The sequence below is a fragment of the Lygodium microphyllum genome, chromosome 28, assembly GCF_053477565.2.
Source record: "Lygodium microphyllum isolate KBCC chromosome 28, Lygodium_microphyllum_v1.1.10, whole genome shotgun sequence".
Lineage (NCBI taxonomy): Eukaryota > Viridiplantae > Streptophyta > Polypodiopsida > Schizaeales > Lygodiaceae > Lygodium > Lygodium microphyllum.
The window spans coordinates 107,259,314-107,281,537 of NC_141162.1; the positions used below are offsets into that span (position 1 = coordinate 107,259,314).

General features: G+C 40.5%; 1 pseudogene; it reads right to left on the reverse strand.

Moving 5' to 3' along the window:
* Positions 1-635: 635 nt before the first annotated feature.
* Positions 636-17,216, reverse strand: LOC148011841 (uncharacterized; annotated as a pseudogene).
* Positions 17,217-22,224: the final 5,008 nt, after the last annotated feature.

The following is a 22,224-nucleotide window of genomic DNA, read 5'->3' on the forward strand; positions in this document are numbered from 1 at the left end:
CGCCACAATTCTTAGAATGGCGGATGATAGTTTGAGACAGCCGGAAGGCTGCATTACTAAGGTCCATGTCACTGTTGCAAATGTAGAATGCCTGTTGGATTTTAGGGTGATTCGTTTTGCAGGGCGTCCAAGTTACCAAGCATTACTGGATGACCTTGGATCTTGCAAGCGGACTACGAAGTGGATATACCCGCCGGTCGGCTGATATTCAGCAGAGGTGCTCAGTACGTGGTGATTGATGCCTATCCTGAGTCCCTGCAGAGTGAGAGAGCTCCTCTATCTTCTACAGAATTGGAGACATTAGAGGATTTATTTGCCAGTGAGACATCATCGAGTGATGAGTCCAAAGAGGGATCCACCACGGAAGACATCTATCAGATCACTTTGAACGAGCCGATAGAGGCCCAAGATCATATAAGAGATGTAGATGTTATCGAGCTAGACCTTGGCATGCCAAATTATTCGCGGCTAATTAAATTAGGTTCTATGCTCAGCTCAGCAGAAAGGGAGGACTATGTGTCCTTGATTCAAGAGTTCTGCGATATCTTTGCCTGGAGTTATGATGAGCTGAGAGGCATTCCTCCCAGCCTGGCTGTTCATACTATTCCTGTGAAAGAAGGCAGTCGTCCTATGCGTCAGAAAGTGAGGTGTATGCGTTTGGAACTGAGGGAGGGGATGTTTAAGGAGTTACAAAAGCTTCGGAAAGCTGGTTTAATCTTCCCTGTTCAACACACAGAATGGTGTTCACCAGTTGTTATCGGGAAGAAGAAAAATAATCAAATCTGATTATATGTGGATTTTAGAGAGCTGAATAAGCAGACAGTTAAGGATTACTACTCGTTGCCATTCATTGACCAGATTTTGGATCCATTAGCGGGTAGGGAGATATATTCATTTATGGATTGCTTTGCAGCATACAACCAGATGGCAATTGCAGAAGAGGACAAGTTGAAAACAAATTTTATTACTGTCTTTGATACTTTTGCGTACCATGTGATGGCCTTTGGTTTATGCAATGCGCCTGGTTCGTGGCAACGAACAGCAAATAAGACATTCCGTGACATATCCCCTGAAGAGTTGAAGGTGTTTATTGATGACTTAGGGGCCGCCACCATGAGAGAAAGGCAGTTGATCATTTTAAGAAAATGCTTTGAGTGCTGCAGACAATTTTGTATCGCTCTAAACCCACGGAAGTGTGTTTTTGGTGTACCTTATGGGCTCTTGCTAGGCCATGTGGTTAGTTTGGTAGGAATTGCGACACATCCCGAGAAGGTCAAAGTCATAGTTGCCATGGGTCCACCATGCACTCCGAAAGAAGTTCATAGCTTTCTGTCTTCGGTTGGTTATTACCCTAGATTCATAAATGCCTTGGCAGAAAGAATGTTGCCATTTACAAATCTATTGTCCTTTAGCTGTTTGTTTATATGGGGTGACCCTTATAAGGTAGCATTCGAGGATGTGAAGCAGGAGCTAGTAAAAGCTCCCATTTTAAAAGCACCTAAAAGAGGTGAGGTGTTCTATATATTTTCAGCAGCCATCATGCATAGTATCAGCCGTCTGCTGTTTATCCCAAATTTGGGAAGAGAATTAGTATCATCCGATAGCCTTTGCTAGTCGGAAATTGGGCATTTCAGAGATCAATTATACCTACATGGAGAAGTTGTATCTGGCGATGGTCTTTGGGACCAAGAAATTCATGCATTATATTCTTTATGAGAAAGTTGTGCTTTATATGAAGGGGGAGGGGCTTTGATTATTGATGAATAAGCTGCAGCCACCTAATCGTCTAGCGAAGTGGTTAATCACTTTGCAGGAGTTCGATTATGAGATCAGGAGTAAGCCACTAAGGTTACAGGGTATTGTGGAATGTCTTATGGATTTTGGGAAGCCGAAAGAATCTGTGTGGCTGAAGGTAGTGACATGGAGTCATTATTTAAGATAGATACAGCATCTATTCCCTCCTGGTATGCTGCAATAATGCATTATTTATCGATAGGACAGATTGGATCCGAACTATCTAAAGCTGAGAGAAGGAAAATTAAGCAGCAGGCATTAAAGTTTTCCTTAATCGCAGATACATTATATCGGCAAGGGGTCGATGACATCTATCGCTGATGTGTGATGCCTGACGAGGTGCCATTCATTTTGGAAGAGTGCCATGATTCCGCTTGCGGAGATCATTTTGCTGGATGGCTTACAGTACAAAAGGATTTAAGAGTAGGTTACTGGTGGCCTGCCGTCTTCCAGGATGCGTTTGCGTATGTTAAGAGATGCAATATTTATCAATGACATGATAGTCGAGAGAATAGGAAAAGATCACTTACCCCTATTATGGCGATACTTCCATTTGAGAAGTGGGGAATAGACTTTGTGGGTCCTATTACTCCGTCGTCAACTGTGCAAAAGAGGTATATTATTGTAGCAACTGGCTACTTCACAAAGTGGTTAGAAGCACGTGCAATAAGGAAAGATGATGCTAAAGAAACTGCTAGTTTCCTTTTAGAGCAGATAATATGCCGTTTTGGTCCGCCGAAAGAATTAGTGTTGGACCATGGAGCCCATTTCCTGAATAAGGTGATCAAAAGCTTGACAGAGGCTTGGTAAATCAAGCACAACAAAATGACTCCTTATAATCTGCAGGCGAATGGGCAGGTTGAAAGTACCAACAAGCAGCTTGTGGGTATCCTATCGAAAGTTGTATCTAAAAAGAAATGCAACTGGGATAAGAAGCTGTATGTGGCAGTATGGGCATATAATACCACGTTCAAGCGAGCCACTGGCCACACGCTGTTCAAACTAGTTTATGGTGAAGAGTGCGTTTTACCCTTAGAAATTGAGTTTCCGACCATTAGATTCGCAATAAACCATTCTTTGGGTAATAAGGACACCCTATTAGAGTGATTTACGACCTTAGCACACGTAGATGAAATTAAGTTGCAAAGCCTGTTACATCAAGAGGTGGCTAAACGTCACATGAAGCAGTTGCATGATCTAAAAGCGAAGAAGTATACCTTTAAGAAAGGACAACTGGTTTTATATTATGATGCACGTAGGGAGCTTTTTCCAGGAAAGTTGGAACCTAAATGGGATGGGCCCTACAAGATTGTTAGGTTAGGGAAGAATAGGTCTACAGCCCTATTAGTTGATTTACAGGGAGTAGAGTTTAAGAATAAGGTTAATCTTAATAAGATTAAACCTTATTACTTCTAAGTATGCTAATACAAGGAAATGCATTGCAGGTCCATGCTACGAATGATCTGAGACCTGCGGAGGAGCTTAAAGTCGATTGATGGGTCGATTAATCCCTTATTTGGAGAACCCATATCTGGAGCAAAGATACCATCAGGGAAAACTCATCTGGTGGAGCAAAGGATATAAAGTGATTGAGTAAGAAGACGTAACCTTTGTGTGGGAGATTAAAGTCTTCTGCCATCACTGCTTACGACTATTGACGAGTATCCCTGTTGAGTTCAATGAAGAAGGTGGGATAGAGTCATCAGTTCATCCTCTCAACATGCTAAACTTTGACTATCATAACTACGAATAGAGGAGTTTGTGATGGCCGGCTATGTAAACCCATTGTGGATGTATACATTATACTTTGACGGAGCGTCCAGGGGCCCTAATAGAAAAGGAAGTGTTGGAGTAGTAATCCGCGATCCCTGATGCAGAGTTGCGATGAAGTTAGCTGCTTCTCTTGGGGTAGGATTCACTAACAATATGGTGGAGTATAAAGCCTTGATTATGGGACTGCATATTGCCAAGCAAGGTGGTTTTCGTCGATTGTTAGTAAAAGGGGATTCCCAGTTGATCCTGAATCAGCTAGATGGGACATACACAGTGCGGAATCCCATCCTTTGTATGTATCATCAGACTGCTATGACCCTACTAGAGGAGTTTGAGAGAGTATCTTTTCAGCTGATTCCACATTACTGGAATCAGTTTGCAGATTCATTAGCAAATCTTGCTTATGAGGAAGACCTCTTCTTTAATTGTGGTCCTAGTTTGGATATTGTGATCAATGATGAAATAGGACCCGGTCGCTTGTGGGGTATGTTATCAGAACATGAAATATATGGCAGACGATGGTTGATATGGGTGAAACAAAGAGTAGCCGAGACCAATCTACCATTATTATCTGGGACCCATAGGTTTATTAGACAACATATTATGCGTACGCCTCTTGCTATCTATGCAGGAGGGATGGGTCATAACCTCATGCATTTAGTTTAGGGCTACGAGCATGTTTTTCCTCCTTGGAAAGGAGCTTATGATTGTATATCTGGATTCTTCTAGGGAGGGATGTGTAGATGTTATTTTGTTTGATCTCGTTAGGCGAAGAGGGCCAGTGTTGCCAGGTTTTGAATGCTTTATTTTGTTAGGCCAAGAGGGCCGATTCAATTTTGTAGTGAAGAGTTTTATTTTATTAGGCCAAGAGGGCCAGTTGTCTGTTTAGTGCAGGTACAGTTAATGGTTTCTTGTTTGAGTTCTGTGCTAGACAGGTTTAAAGACAAGCTTGGAAGGAGCCTTTTTGTTGCACGGAAGTGTTGAGATATCGAGCTCCACTCGTGATACGCCAGGGTGACCGTTGTGTATTTATGTCACCGACTTGTCAGTTGCAGATGCGGTTGGTACACCGCCCCTGAATAATAGCTACATGATAGCTATCCTTATCTACTCTAGTTCGTGGCTCAGTTAGTATGCCACCTTAGTTAGTTGAGTTTGGTTTGAGACCCATATCTAGGGTTCTTCTATTTCTTTTGTACTTGAGTTCTTTTGGCTTACACAACTAAGAAGAAAAAAACTGTTTTCAGCCTCCACCCTTGTGTGTATTCCCCCATTGTGCAAGCAAGAAAGCTACAAGTGAGACTCCTTCCTTCTCTCCCACAATCTTGACATGGTATCAGAGCCTTGTTCGTGGTAAGGAGCTCAAGAAAGCAAGCCAAGCTCGCGGTGTTCTGGTAAGAGGAGCAGTGTTGCTTTCATTTTCTGTTTTGGGAGCAGATCTCTGCAGGTAGCACAGTCGGAAAGTGCAGGAGTGCATTGTCTCAGGTTGAGACGCCCTTCGGGGCCTGTTTTGGAGGCGGAAGTTTTCTGCACGCACTCAGGAAAAGGCCCAGTTTTATGCTGTGCAGCCACTGTTCTACAGGTCAGTGAATAGTTACTGTAAAAATTGCATTGTATGTTTGTGCGCAGAGACATTGGGAGTTACAGAATCATCCCTGTTGCCTGTTGATGCAAAATCGTCACTAGGAAGTGACTGTGTGGTCAAATACCACTTTCGCCAGTTTTGCAAATTTTCCCTTGTGAGGGTGAAGCTGTGGTTTTTGCAGTGACAGAATTTTTTTTGCAGTCTTCTGTAATGGCATCTGATTCTCTTTCACAGATTGTCACTGAAAAGCTTGACAAGAACAACTTCCAAGCATGGAAGTTTAGAATGACGAATTTTCTTATGGGAAAAGGATATTGGGAATTTGTTGCAGGAAATGAAGAAGAACCAGTTCTTCCTGATGTTCCCAATCAACAGCAAATACAGGCATTTAAAGCATGGCATGAGAGAGCCAGGAAAGTTATGTATTGGCTGTCTATCAGCATTTCAGACTCTATGATTGTGCATATTCAGGATGCAAGTACGCCAAAGGAGGCATGGGATACTTTGTCAAAAATGTATAGCACAAATACGCAAGCCAGGAAAATGCAGCTCAAGCAAGAGTTGCACAATGTGCAAAGAGAAAATATGAGCATCAACGACTACCACATGAAGGTGAAGAAGATTGCAGATGCACTTGCTTCCATTGGGTCACCAGTGGAAGATGATGATTTAGTTTCTGTGACCTTGAATGGTCTAGGAAAGGATTATGCACAGTTTCGGACATCCATTTCAGTTCGTGAAAGATTTCCTGATTTTGAGGAGTTGATTGCTCTTCTAATTTCTGAGGAACAGAGAAATGGTGGTGCATCTTCTTCAGGAGGAACTTCAAAAGAAGCTGTCTTCTACTCAAATGCTGGAAGAGGTAGAGGCAGAGGTAGAGGAGGCCGATTTGGAGGCCGTGGTAGAAATCAGAATATGCAGCAAACTCAAGAAAACCAGTCCTATGGGGGAGGACGTGGTAACTCTAGAGGCAGGGGGAGCCAAAGAGGTCGTGGTGGATGGCAAAGAGGTCAAAATGCAAACATTAATGTTGAATGCTACTACTGTGGTAAAATGGGTCATATGGCTAAAGACTGCTATAAAAAGCAGAATGACATCATGAATGGAAAACTGCAACAAGGGAATTATGCATCTTCTAGCAGACAGGGTGATGACATAAATGAGCATTTGTTCATGGTGCAGCACATGAACAATTATGTGACAAGTGCAGAAGAAAGCAATGATGTATGGTATGTTGACTCAGGTGCATCAAACCACATGACAGGTCATGCAGAATGGATGGAGGATGCAAGGAAAATGGAAAAATTAGGATTTGTGGAGACTGGTGATGATACTGCACATCCTATTGTGCAGATTGGAAAAATTCCATTGTCTATGCAGGATGGGAAAAAGAAATACCTGTCCGATGTATTTCATGTCCCGAATATCACCAAGAATCTGGTTTCTGTCAGTCAAATGGTTGAGCAGGGCTTGCAGGTCAGATTTAATCCTCATGGATGCTTTGTTGAGGATATGAAAAATAAAGGTCGCTTGATAGCAACAGGAAAGAAGAAGGGCAGAATGTTTACGTTGGATGCAGACATGTCTGAATTGAGTGCAGCAATGTTTGCACATGGGACCGGTGTAGTTGCAGATATTGATATCTGGCATAAGCGCATTGGTCATGTTAATGTACAGCGACTTAAATCAATGCAGGCCCAAAATATTGTTGCAGGATTGCCAAAATTCAAGGTTGCAGAAATGCATAAGGTATGTGAAGCCTGTCAGTTTGGAAAACAGGCAAGGAAACCATTTCCTAGACATGTTCAAGAGAGTGAGAAGCCATTGGAATTAATCCACTCTGATGTGTGGACTACTAAAGTTGCATCTCTTGGAGGCTGTCATTATTTTGTCACTTTTATTGATGACTATAGCAGAAAAGTTTGGGTGTATTTTATGAAAAAGAAAAGTGAAGTTTTTGGGCATTTCAAAACCCTTAAAGCTATGGCTGAAAAAGAAACAGGTCTGCAAATAAAATGCCTAAGGTTAGATGGAGGGGGAGAGTACCTCTCAAATGAGTTTACAAAGTTCTTGCAGGAGCATGGCATAAAGCAGCAATATTCATGCAGTTATACCCCACAACAAAATGGAATTGCAGAAAGGAAAAACATGCATATTGGAGAGGTATCTCGTGCCATGCTCAATGAAAAAGACTTGCCAGATTTTTATTGGGCTGAAGCAGTTGCTACAGCAGTCTATATAATGAACAGGACTCCCACTGCAGCAATACATGGGATGACTCCAGAGGAGAGGTATACTGGTAGGAAACCAGATATTTCTCATTTGAAAATTTTTGGTTGCATTGCCTATGTACATGTGCCAGATGAGTTGAGATCCAAGTTGGATCCAAAAGCTGAGAAGTGCATCTTTATTGGTTACTCTCTGCAGCAAAAAGGATATAGATGCTATAACCCTTCTATTCGTAAGTTTACAGTGAGCAGAGATGTTGTTTTTGATGAGATGAGTAGCTGGTATAAACCACTAAATGTGATTGATGATGTAGATGCACAAAATGGTAATGCTGCACAGAATTCACAGCAGCAGTCACAAAATATTAGTGGACCTGGAGCGTCCTCTAGCAGTGGTTCACATTCTTCGCCATGGACAGGCAGATTGAGATCAGGAGAATCTTCTCAAAGCAATGCAGATAGTGGTATGCAGGTATCATGAAAAGGAAAAGAGAAGGTTGATGAGCCCATGTTTGATGTGAATGCAGGTCACTCTTATGTGGATGGTGAATCCAGTGGCTCAGAACAGAGCATTGATGATGAGTTGGGTATTCCTTCTATTGTTACACCTGGAGTAAGGAAGACCAGGGATGTTTTGAGAGCACCTGGGAGTGAACCTACTTTGCGCAGGTCTACGAGAGCTAGGTATCCTGTGGATAGGCTGAAATATGATGGATTTACAGCCATTCACTATGCATATATGGTCAAAGTGATATAGGAACCAGAACCCACATCTTTTGAGCAAGCCATGGGAAAAGAAAAATGGGAGAAAGCCATGGATGAAGAAATGGATGCCTTGGAAGAAAATGCTACATGGGAGTTAGTACCTTTGCCTAAAGGTAAGAATGCAATTTATGGTTCTGTGAACAAATACAAGGCAAGATTAGTAGTCAAGGGGCATGCACAAACATATGGCATTGACTATGAAGAAACATTCAGTCCAGTTGCAAGGATGGCAACTGTAAGAGCAGTCATTGCTATGGCTGCATCAAAGGGATGGTCTTTACATCAGATGGATGTAAAGAATGCCTTCTTGCATGGTGATTTGCAAGAAGAGGTCTATATGGAGCAGCCACCAGGTTATGTGCATGCTGTTCATCCTGAGTTTGTTTGCAGGTTGAAGAAAGCCTTGTATGGCTTGAAGCAAGCACCTAGAGCATGGTCTGACAAGATAGGACAGTATCTTGTCACTATTGGCTTTCAGATTTCCAAGGCAGATTTCTCACTTTATGTGAGAAAAACAGAGAAAGGTATTATGCTACTTGTCATTTATGTTGATGATTTGATTATGATAGGTGACAGTGATGAAGATATCCTTCATGTGAAAATGCTATTGAAGCAGAAGTTTGAGATGAAGGATTTGGGAGAGCTGCGTTATTTCTTGGGCATTGAAGTGATTAGATCACCAAGTGGGATACAGCTCTTGCAGAGGCACTATGGATTGGACATGCTGTCCAAATATGGGATGACAGGCTGTAAGCCTATTTCAGTTCCTTTGGAGCAGAATGTGAAGCTGAGCACAGATGCAGGTGAGCTTCTAGAAGACCCTACTATGTACAGACGCAGAGTAGGAAGTTTGATTTATATGACTATTACCAGGCCAGATTTGAGCTATGCTGTTGGATTGGTAAGTCAGTTTATGCAGGCTCCAAGGAAACCACATTTGGATGCGGCTAGACGCATACTCAGGTATGTGAAGTCCACATTGCAGTATGGACTATTTTATGAGACTGGGGTTCAGATACAGTTGTATGGATACACTGATGTTGATTGGGCTGGTAGTATTTCTGATAGACGATCTACCAGTGGATATGTGTTCTCTTTTGGGAGTGCTGCAGTCACTTGGAGCAGCAAGAAACAGCCTACAGTTGCCTTGTCGAGCACAGAGGCTGAGTACAGGGGTGCAGCAATGGTTGCATGTGAGGTAGCTTGGTTGCATAAGCTACTTTATGATATGCATCAGTCTACAGATGGGCCAGTTGTCATTTATTGTGACAACATGAGTAGTATACACTTGGCAAATAACCCAGTCTATCATGCTAGAACAAAGCACATTGAGGTGCATTATCACTATGTGCGAGAGAGGGTTTTACTAGGTCTTATTGATCTAGTTTATGTCAGCACAGAGGATCAGGTAGCTGACATATTCACGAAGGCATTGGGCGCAGAGAAGCTGCGCAAGTTCAGAGACCTGCTTGGTGTGCAGGAATTGGGATTGAGCTCGAGGGGGAGTGTTGAGATATCGAGCTCCACTCGTGATACGCCAGGGTGACCGTTGTGTATTTATGTCACCGACTTGTCAGTTGCAGATGCGGTTGGTACACCGCCCCTGAATAATAGCTACATGATAGCTATCCTTATCTACTCTAGTTCGTGGCTCAGTTAGTATGCCACCTTAGTTAGTTGAGTTTGGTTTGAGACCCATATCTAGGGTTCTTCTATTTCTTTTGTACTTGAGTTCTTTTGGCTTACACAACTAAGAAGAAAAAAACTGTTTTCAGCCTCCACCCTTGTGTGTATTCCCCCATTGTGCAAGCAAGAAAGCTACAAGTGAGACTCCTTCCTTCTCTCCCACAATCTTGACAGGAAGCTTCTCGTAGCCCTATCCAAGTGATATCTTTCCTTTATGAGTACTGTGGTTTTTATGCTATATGTGTTTGTGTACTTCTTAAAGGGGTTTTTCGTTTCTTGTTGGGGATGGACGTCCAAGGCATGAAGTCCCGAGGTTTCAGTTTAGTATGTTTGAGAGAGGTCTGAGTAGTCGTTGCCTCCTGTAAAGACATTGTTAAGCATTGAAAGACCTGTTTTAGACAGAAGTCCTAGTGACCCTGTTCTGCTAGCCTGCTAGGCAGTCGCTCTAGGCGCTCTTGTTAGTTGTGAGGCCATTAGAGAAGCCTACCGAAAAAGGAAAAATGGAGATAAAGAAAAAGAACCCCTGAATATCCCAAAAGACAATATAAATATACGAAGGTATGTAAAAAGGGGTTCTAACCCCTAGAATGACAAAAGAAAGAAATGAAAATGTGTATGCAGTGGACATCGCCTTGCGAAGGCCTGGTAGGTTCCTGGGGACGAGTCAGACCCGGGGCCGATACCTTGTCTTCCTAGGGGTGGCTTCTTGCTGGAAAGAAGAAAATAAGGAAGGTTGGAGTGAAAATAAAAGTGAGCGTTAGAAAATGATTAAGTGTCACCTTGCGAGGGCTTGGTAGGTTCTTGGGTACCGAGACAGGACCTGAGGCCGATGCCCTGTTCTCCTTGGGTCACTACGCTCAGCTCCCTCCTTTTTACATGCCCGAGTATGACAATAAAATAAAACCCTAAAAGAAGAAATGTGCTGAAAGAAAAATACTTCTTGATCAGGCTATAGAAGTCCTTGCCTAGTAGGAGCTCCTGGTTGTGTTGTCCTTAGTTAGGTAGGTAGTTCAAACCACCACTTAGGGCAAACTCTTTGACAGTCCTTTTTCGTTTGGCCGTGTTGGAGCAATTGGTTAGTGACTAGCTTCGGCTCTTTTATCAGATGATGCTAGGCCTACTCCTTGTGGATGTCATGCCTTGGTTTTGTCAGGGGGTAGGGTGAGCATTGTGCTGTGATTTAAGTTTATGTCTATTTTGTATCAGCTTGATGCTTCCTTTGGTTGTTTATATCCAGATCTATCGTGGGATTCGACGGACTGAGTAACCCTATCCCGTAGTTGCCAATAAGAGCGGAATTTTGGTGCCGAGAAGTGCTTAAAAATAGCTAAAAATTATGAATATCAAGGGAAAAATATTCAACGTCGAAGGCGGCGGCTCGATCTAGAACGATTTTAAGCGCCAAAGTGCTTTATAGGCACCCGAGCGACACTTGTTGATTATAGCTAAAAATTATAAATATCAAGGGAAAAATATTCAACGTCGAAGGTGGTGGCTCGATCTAGGATGATTTTAAGCGCCAAAGTGCTTTAAAGACGCTCGAGCGACACTTGTTGATTTTTCATAATTTTTCAGTCTGTCGTGGGGTTGACAAGAGTTACTTGCCAATGCGGGATGCCGAGCCGGATACCTAGGATTTTTCAGATCTCAATTCGGAGTTCGGACGGGGAAATGGCCAAGAAACTGGTCAAGATGCAAAGAGGTGGACAAAATTTGGCCAAAATGGGCAAGTGACCCTTGGGAGTCCAAAATTTAAATGTAGCATGAAACTTTTCATGCATATGAGTGAAAAAACGTGGAGAAAACGTGGAGAAAGATGACGCCCGATTTTTGCGCTTCTTGGATGGAGGAGGCATTATGGCTGCTGCAAACAACCCCCCCAATTGATCATGGGGCTTGAATCCCCTCTGCGTGTGGACTCTATCGCCGTGCTTCACTCCTCCAATGGCGGTCTCTGTGAAGAATTCTTATTTCAGTCTTTCTCTCTCCTCTCTCTCTCTCTCCCCGAAAGGCAGATTCATGTGGTGAAGAGGAAGAAGAAGAGTGGATGATGGATGCTTGTCCAATGAAGACCGGATTGCTCCGTGGTGTAAGAAGATTGAAGATTGCTGATTGTGGATTTTCATGAGCATTAATGGTGGCTGGAAATCAGTCCTGTGATATGGCAAAAAAGAACCCGCAATCCGCAAAGAATGGTAATCTCATTTTTACAAAGGAAAATGGTGTTTTTATGCAATTTGCTTCATTAATACTTGTTTCCATGAGATGATTATGCATTATAATGTTGTTTGCAATGTCTTCCAACTGTTTATGATCAGAAAATAAAAAAATCATAAGTGTTGTGGATGAAATTAATAGTGTAAAATCCGTAAAACACGCGAAATATGGGGAAATTGAGTGTTTTTGAGATATAAATGGAAAATATAATAAGACACACCAACTAAACTGGTCTTTTTGTTGCAAATGAACCTAAGGGCCATAACCCACAACTCATTTTGTATTTTCAATCATTTAATATTACAAAAAATATAAGAAAAATAGAGAAAATGAAAAAAAAAGAGAAAAAATGGATTTTGAGTCCCAATAATTAAGGAAAAATAAGATTCATGTTTGTGGATGTATGGGGGGTTTGAAGTATGAGGTTTAGCCTCAGTTCAACCCTACCTTTATGTTTTAGTGAGTTTTTATGGCTTTTTATACAATAAAAATGTGGAAAATGAACCCTAAACCTATGCACCATGCACAACCTAAACGGGTGAGGGGGTAGAGTGTATGAAAAGTGTTTAAATGTTGAATGAAATGATGAAAAACTTGCTGGTTTTTATACATACCATTTAGGTTGGTTGATAATTAAAGATTAAGGACCTAGTAGCACGAGGGTTTCTCGGTGCTAGGTTCATGCAACGTTGCATACGAGTGATAGTCAAATCCATTGAAAGAAATGTTTTCCACATGTGCACAATGCTGATTTTTCTTAATTGTTTGAGCACGTGGACATTCACCATTTGCATGAAGCATGAAATTTAAAATGTATCAGATAATACCTCCTGGATGCATAATAATTGCTTTCTAGAGACATGACCAACGTTGAGTGAGTAAGGTTGTCCCTGTTGAGAGAGAGAGAGAGTACGCGAGAGATATACAAGACATGCTCCCAAAGAATGATTCATATTGATGTAGAGTTAGTATATATAGGTGAGACCCAAGTCAAGTGAGAGATGATATATATAGTTGTAACATCCCCACTCAAACAAAGGTCTCTGGCTGCGAGTGAAAAAACCCTTGGGGAGAACAAGGGAAAAACCTGAGCCCCTACACATACCTACGATACAAAAATGATTTACTATAAAGTTTTCTTGAATACAATGATACATGCCTCAATCAATGAGACAAGAACTTGGAACAATACCAAGTTCATGTCTTAATGAGCTAAAGCGAGCTTCACTAAGAGCTTTTGTGAAGATGTCTGCAACCATTTGATCACTGGGACAATGCTCCACCATAATGGAACCTTTCTTGACTTCATGTCGAACATAATGATAATGAATAGCAATATGCTTTGATTTACTATGTTGTATATAGTCTTTGGTAAGACTAATAGCACTTTGGTTATCGCATCGAAGAGGTGTACTAGATGATGAAGGATGTCCCAAATCTGTAAGTAGTTGTCGAAGCCAAACTAGCTCGCGAGCTGCTAATGATGCAGCAACATATTCGGCTTCAGTTGTAGAAACCGCAACACATCGTTGTTTCTTGCTGGACCAAGAAACCAAACATCCATTTACAAAGAAACAATTCCCACTTGTAGATCGCATGGATAAGTGTGAACTTGCCCAATCAGCGTATGTATATCCAATAAGGTCAAGAGAAGTTGAAGAAGATAAAGAAGAATCCTCTCGACGACGATAAATAAAACCAAATTCCTTAGTACCCTTGAGGTACTTAAGAATATGTTTTGCAGCACTCCAATGAATAGTGGAAGGGGAAGAAAGATACTGTCCCAAAAAGTTAGTTGCAAATAAAATATCTGGTCTTGTGTTTAAACCAATAAATTGAAGACAACCAACAAGATTAGCAAAAGGTTGATGAATGGCTGATTCTTCATTATGTGTTGTAGATGTACCCTTGGTAGAGCTTGAAAGAATGGGAGTGTTAGCAGAGTGCACATTTGTCAACCCAAACTTCTTAACAATATCATTAATAAACTTTGTCTGGCGAAGAAGAAGAATGCCTTGTTGTCGGTGTCGTTGAACTTGAATACCCAAACAAGAATGTATCTCACCAAGGTCCACCATTTCAAATGCAGTTGATAAAAGCTTCTTCATAGCATCCAAGAAAGCAATATTATTTGACACAAGAATAGTATCATCAACATATAGAGCAAGAATAATAAAATATTTGTCCTCCCTTTTGATGTAAAGATTTGGGTTAGCAAAACATGCAACAAAACCTTTAGATGTGAGGAACTGATCAATCTTAATATACCAAGCACGAGAGGCTTGCTTCAATCCATATAATGCACGATGAAGCTGACATACAAGATGCTCCTTTCCTGCAATCATAAAACCTTCAGGTTGCTCCATATAGATTTCTTCTTCAAGGTCTCCATTGAGAAAAGCCGTTTTAACATCCATTTGGTGAATTTCTAGATCAAATAGTGTTGCAAAAGCCAAAATCATACGAACAGCCGTGGAGCGCACGACGGGAGAAAATGTTTCTTGATAATCTACTCCTACAATCTGTGAGTAACCTTTTGCAACAAGTCATTCTTTGAACTTATCAAACGAGCCATCATCTTTGGTCTTGGTTTTATAAACCCATTTACATTTGATAGGAACACGATTTGGGGGGAGTTCAGTAAGAATCCATGTACCTTTGGAGATTAAAGAATCGTACTCAGCTTGCATAGCTTCTTGCCATTGATCCCTTTGAGACGAATTGATAGCTTCCATATACGATATTGGATCCTCTTGGATAGATATAGCATCATCAAAGACATCATATTCAATAGAATAAAATCCATGCTCTATCTCAATAGGAAGATCAACATAGATCTCCAAATTTTCATCAATCTTCTTTGGAGGTGAAGGAGGTTTATGATCATCAGAATTAGTAGAATCACAAAGCAAGTAAGGAAATACACTAAGCAAAGATTGTGTATCATCTGAAACATCTGACGACCATGTGCCACCCATAGTCTTCTCATCAAATATAGCATCACGACTAATGATAACCTTTTGAGAAGAAGGACCATAAAATTTGTAACCTTTGGAATGATCTGAATAACCAAGAAAAATAACCTTCAAACCTGGAGGATCCAACTTATGTCGAGTGTCCTTGGGCACATGAATATAAGCAATGCAGCAAAATGTGCGAAAGTGAGAGACTGAAGGTGTCTTCCCTGTCCAAATTGTTATAGGAATTTTACCAGCAGGTGCAGTAGTTGGAAGATGATTTTGAATAAAAACAGCTGTTAGAAGTGCTTCAGTCCAAAACTTTCGAGACAAACCAGAGTGTATAAGCATGCAACGTATAGCATTAAGAATCGTGCGATTTTTGCGCTCAGCAACACCATTTTGCTGAGGAGAATAAGGAACTGTAAACTCATGATGAATACCTTGATCCTTACAGAAGTCATCAAATAGATTGGATACATATTCACCGCCGTTGTCACTGTGAAGCGTCTTTATAGAGAATCCAGTTTGAAGCTCCACACTTATCTTGTATTGTTTAAATATAGATAAAGCCTCAGACTTATGTCGAAGAAGATAGACATGTGTGTACCGTGAGAAATCATCAATGAAAGTTATAAAATATCGATATTGAGACTTTGAGGCAGGAAAAGGACCGCAAATATCGGTATGAACCAAATCCAAGAGAGCACAGGAATGTGATGAAGTAGAAGTGTGGAAAGGCGAACGATGGTGTTTTCCAAGTGCACAGTACTCACATATTCCCATACGTAGATGAGATTTAAGATCCATACCTTGCACAAGACCATGACGATGAAGATCAAGAATTTTGGCAAAGTCGGAGTGTGCAAATCGTTGATGCCATAATTTGCAATCTGCATCTCCAGGGGCAGTAACAACATTTGCAACTGTATCATTCAATGATAGCTCAAATAGATTACCATGTCAAGGAGCCACTGCTATAGTATGCCCATCTTTCTCTATACGACATTGATTATGATCAAAGCCAACAAACAAACCAAGATCAACTAGACGAGCAACAGAAAGAAGATTTCTTTGCAAATCTGGAACATGAAGAACTCCTCTTAATATTCTAGTGGATGAAACAGTCCCCAGATATAAATCACCCACTCCTTTGACTTGACAAGTCGTATCATCCGCAAGGTAAACAAACTTCTTGACAGGAAGAGAATGATAATTGTGAAGCCACTGCGATTGGTATGTCATGTTTCCAGTGGCACCTGAATCAACGATGAATAGAGAACCATCATGAATATGAAGTATCTTTTTTGGAGAGATATCATAATGGACGAAATTGAGCTCCTGATGAGTATGATCATCATCAGTTGTAGTTTGTTGAACAATATAAGCTCGAGAACGTTCTTCATCATATCTGCATTTATAACAACGACGAGATGGATGATCTGTATGTGCACAATAATCACAAGGAGGAAAACTTTTGGACGAGCGAGGTTGCTTTGTAGTAACTCCATGCTCCTCATCATATTGACGTGCCCAGCAATCAGAAGCCACATGACCTTTCTTATCACAATAAGAATAATGTTTGTTAGGATAAGCAAGACGAGAAGATTTACTACCTGGATTAGGGCGTCCACCCTGCTGAAAACGTGAAGCAGGACGCTTGCGAGCAACAAAAGCAGCATCAAAATCCCTTTGTTCCCGAGTGACCAAAACAGCATCAGATTTTTCCAAATGATGCTCATGACGTTGAGAATATTCAATAAGAGATATACATGCTTTGTCAAAGTGGATATCATCCTTGTTAGACAAAATAGTGATGATATTGTCATATAAAGGATCTTTGATGGTATGAAGAAGTTGAGTAACAATCTAATTTTTAGCAACAGGAGCGCCGACAGCACCAAGTTGATTGATAATGTCTTTAAAAGCCTCGATATGAGAGTGCATAGAGGTACCAACCTTATATTGAAGATTCTTCAAACAAGTTTGGAGATATAAAATTTCGGTGACCGATTTCTTGTCAAACGTTGAGATAAGATACTCCCAAATAGCATGAGAGGTTTCCAGATGAAAGACATCCAACATAAGTGAGTCAGGAAGTGCAGACAATATATAATGACGAGCCGCTTTGTCATGACGAATCCAATCAGTATGATCAATTTTCCATTGTTCAAATAATGGACCATCAGTAATCACAGAATTGTTATTCATCACATCAATAGGTTGAACAGGGCAAGACAGGTCGCCCAAAACAATATCAAATAATTCGTCACCTTCAAGAATTAGCATCATCTTTGCTTTTCACCCAGGAAAGCCTTGTCCTTGGAAGAAGGGAACCGAACGTTGGCCAGACGGATATCCGTTAACAATTACGCAATTGGCCATGCATGTATGTCGAGAGAAAACAAATAAGATGAGATCGCAGAATCTGCAAACCATGATCAAGACGAGCGTAGTTGAGACGCATGACAATCAAAATAGGGATATGCATGTAAGAACGACGAAAAGTATTGAGTGACTAAAAAGAAAGCTCGAAATAGAGAGGCGTAACGTGTAAGACGAGATGACGCATATAAGAAAAGTGTTATTTCGGTCGAGCAAAGAACGTGAACGATAATAAAACATCGCTTAAAATAGCAAGATGTTTGCTTGTCGTAATCAACATCATTAACGAAGACAAGCGATTAATAAACTGTAATTGGGGATTAACAAACTGTAATTAGAAATACAGTTTTAAATAAAGAATCGCAGATTTGAGCAGAATTGCTGTCTTGAATCCTGAACTGTCATAACTTTTGATCCAGAACTCCGATTGACAAGCGGTTTTGACAGGATTCGAGAGCATCACTTGTGCAAACGAGATGACACATATAAGAAAAGTGCTATTTCGGTCGAGCAAAGAACGTGAACGATAATAAAACATCGCTTAAAATAGCAAGATGTTTGCTTGTCGTAATCAACATCATTAACAAAGACGAGAGATTAATAAACTGTAATTGGGGATTAACAAACTGTAATTAGAAATACAGTTTTAAATAAAGAATCGCAGATTTGAGCAGAATTGTTGTCTTGAATCCTGAACTGTCATAACTTTTGATCCAGAACTCCGATTAACTAATACTCCTAATTTGAACAAGTTCATGTATCAAATCATCACTTGTGCAAAGAATTCAATCAAGTATAAACAATGAAACAACTTATCTTCCTTGTTGTTGCTACGCATCCATAGCTCTGATACCATGTTGAGAGAGAGAGAGAGTACGCGAGAGATACACAAGACATGCTCCCAAAGAATGATTCATATTGATGTAGAGTTAGTATATATAGGTGAGACCCAAGTCAAGTGAGAGATGATATATATAGTTGTAACAGTCCCAAGCTGTAGGTTAGGCATTGGGTCCTAGGGGAAAGTAAAGTGAGGAAGCATGGTATATCTCCTAGAAATACGCGAATCATAAAAGAGAGAAGTTTGTGTGCGTATGTTATATATATGTTTAGCGACGCATCAAGGGGCTAATCTCCAAGGTGTAGGAGAGTCGCAGTGAGGTAGCGGCAGTCAGCCGGGGGAGGACCTCCTATGTTTGTGCTTCGTGCTATTCGGCAATGTGCTAGGACTCCCTTTGAGGAGTGTTAATTAGGTTAGAGTTGGATTGCAAGACATGATACAAATGCAAGATGTTTAGGAAGATGATGTATGTGTCATCCACGCTCCTGGCCGCGAGGCCGTGGGGTTGTTGAGCGCATGATAGAGGTCCTGCTAGTGCATGAGCCAGTGCCGGCCCGTTTTAGGTCCCATCATGTATAGAAAAAAAGTGATGTTGCAAATTTCCAAAATACTCCATCTCATCTATAATGGTGTTTGGATTTGTGGCTCGCCATCGGTTCTCTTACTCAAACATTTGGTAGTGCTTTTTGTCGATGTACAACAATACAAAAATGTCCCTCGCACAACCACACCACACTATATATTTTGTATCATACATTGAAACGATTACATTACTTGTCACATATAAAATCTAGATACCAAAGCTTATAAAACATGTGGTCATCTTTGGACTACATCCCCTTGAGAATTCCCACTCAATAGAGACCTCCATCCCTTTGCGAGAGGCTACAATCAAAGCTCCATGTAACCATTGCATAGGCAAAAACTGTGGCATCTCCTCCATGCTCTAGGGATATCAAATCAATTGATAGCACGTACTACGTCAAAATTCCAATCGTGCTTCTTCTTGATCTTTCTTGGCTTGCTCAAATCCATGCTCTATCTCAATAGGAAGACATATATCTCCAAATTTTCATCAATCTTCTTTGGAGGTGAAGGAGGTTTATGATCATCAGAATTAGTAGACTCACAAAGCAAGTAAGGAAATGCACTAAGCAAAGACTATGTATCATCTCAAATATCTGACGACCATGTGCCACCCATAGTCTTCTCATCAAATATAGCATCACGACTAATGATAACCTTTTGAGTAGAAGGATCATAAAATTTGTAACCTTTGGAATGATCTGAATAACCAAGAAAAATAACCTTCAAACCTAGAGGATCCAACTTATGTCAAGTGTCCTTGGACACATGAATATAAGCAATGCAGCCAAATGTGCGAAAGTGAGAGACTGAAGGTGTCTTCCCTGTCCAGATTGTTATAGGAATTTCACCAGCAGGTGCAGTTGTTGGAAGATGATTTTGAATAAAAACGGCTGTTAGAAGTGCTTCAATCCAAAACTTTCGAGACAAACCAGAGTGTATAAGCATGCAGCGTAGAGCATTAAGAATAGTGCGATTTTGGCACTCAGCAACACCATTTTTCTGAGGAGAATAAGGAATTGTAAACTCATGATGAATACCTTGATCCTTACAGAAGTCATCAAATAGATTGGATACATATTCACCATTATTGTCACTGCGAAGAGTCTTTATAGAGAATCCAGTTTGAAGCTCCACACTTATCTTGTATTGTTTAAATATAGATAAAGCCTCAGATTTATGTCAAAGAAGATAGACATGCGTGTATCGTGAGCAATCATCAATGAAAGTTATAAAATATCGATATGAACCAAATCCAAGAGAGCACATGAATGTGATGAAGTAGATGTGTGGAAAGGCAAACGATGGTTTTTTCCAAGTGCACAGTACTCACATATTCCCATACATGGATGAGATTTAAGATCCAAACCTTGCACAAGACCATGACAATGAAGATGAAGAATTTTGGCAAAATCAGAGTGTGCAAATCATTGATGCCATAATTTGAAATCTGCATCTCCAGGGGCAGTAACAACATTTGCAATCGTATCGTTCAATGATAGCTCAAATAGATTACCATGACGAGGCACCACTGCTATAGTATGTCTGTCTTTCTCTATACAACATTGATTATGATCAAAGCCAACAAACAAACCAAGATCAAATAGACGAGCAACAAAAAGAAGATTTCTTTGTAAATCTTGAACATGAAGAACTCCTCTTAATATTCTAGTGGATGAAACAGTCCCAGATATAAATCACCCACTCCTTTGACTTGACAAGTCCTATCATCCGTAAGGTAAACAAACTTCTTGATAGGAAAAGAATGATAATTGTGAAGCCAGTGTGATTGGTATGTCATGTTTCGAGTGGCACCTGAATCAACAATGAATAGAGACCCATCATGAACATGAAGTACCTTTTCTGGAGAGATATCATGATGGACAAAATTGAGCTCCTGATGAGTATGATCATCATCAGTTGTAGTTTGTTGAACAATATAAGCTCAAGAACGTTCTTCATCATATCTTCGTTTATAACAACGACGAGATGGATGATCTATATGTGCACAATAATCACAAGGAGGAAAACTTTTGGACGAGCGAGGTTGCTTTGTAGTAACTCCATGCTCCTCATCATATTGATGTGCCGAGCAATCAGAAGCCACATGGCCTTTCTTATCACAATAAGAACAATGTTTGTTAGGATAAGCAAGACGAGAAGATTTACCACCTTGATTAGGGCGTCCACCCTGCTGAAAACATGAAGCGGGACGCTTGCGAGCAACAAAAGCAGCATCAAAATCCCTTTGTTCGCGAGTGACCAGAATAGCATCAGATTTTTCCAAATGATGCTCATGACGTTGAGAATATTCAATAAGAGATATACATGCTTTGTCAAAGTGGATATCATCCTTAGACAAAATAGTGATGATATTGTCATATAAAGGATCTTCGATGGTATAAAGAAGTCGAGTAACAATCTGATTTTTAGCAACAAGAGCGCTGGCACCACGAAGCTGATTGATAATGTCTTTAAAAGCCTCGATATGAGAGTGCATAGAAGTACCAACCTTATATTGAAGATTCTTTAAACGAGTTTGGAGATATAAAATTCCGATGACCGATTTCTTTTCAAACGCTGAGATAAGATATTCCCAAACAACATGAGAGGTTTCCGAATGAAAGACATCCAACATAAGTGAGTCAAGAAGTGCAGACAATATATAACGACGAGCCGCTTTGTCACGACGAATCCAATCAATATGATCAATTTTCCATTGTTCAAATAACGGGTCATCAGTAATCAGAGAATTACCATTCATCACATCAATAGGTTGAACTGGGCAAGACAGGTCGCCCAAAACAATATCAAATAATTCGTCATCTTCAAGAATTAGCATCATCTTTGCTTTCCACCCAAGAAAGCCTTGTCCTTGGAAGAAGGGAACGGAACGTTGGCTAGACGGATATCCGTTAACAATTACACAATTGGCCATGCCTGTATCTCGAGAGAAAACAAATAACATGAGATCGCAGAATCTGCAAACCATGAACAAGACCAGCGTAGTTGAGATACGTAACAATCAAAATAGGGAGATGCACGTAAGAACGACGAAAAGTATTGAGTGACTAAAAAGAAAGCCCGAAATAGAGAGACGTAACATGCAAGATGAGATGATGCGTATAAGAAAAGTGCTATTTCGATCGAACAAAGAACGTGAACAAGAATAAAACATCAGTAAAGATAGCAAGATGTTTGCTTGTCATAATCAACATCATTAACGAAGATGAGCGATTAACAAACTCTAACTGGGGATTAAAGAACTGTAATTAGAATGATAGTTTTAAATAAAGAATCGCAGATTCGAGCAGAATTGTTGTCTTGAATCCTGAACTGTCATAACTTTTGATCCAAAACTCCGATTGACAAGCGGTTTTGACAAGATTCGAGAGCACGATGAGTTCA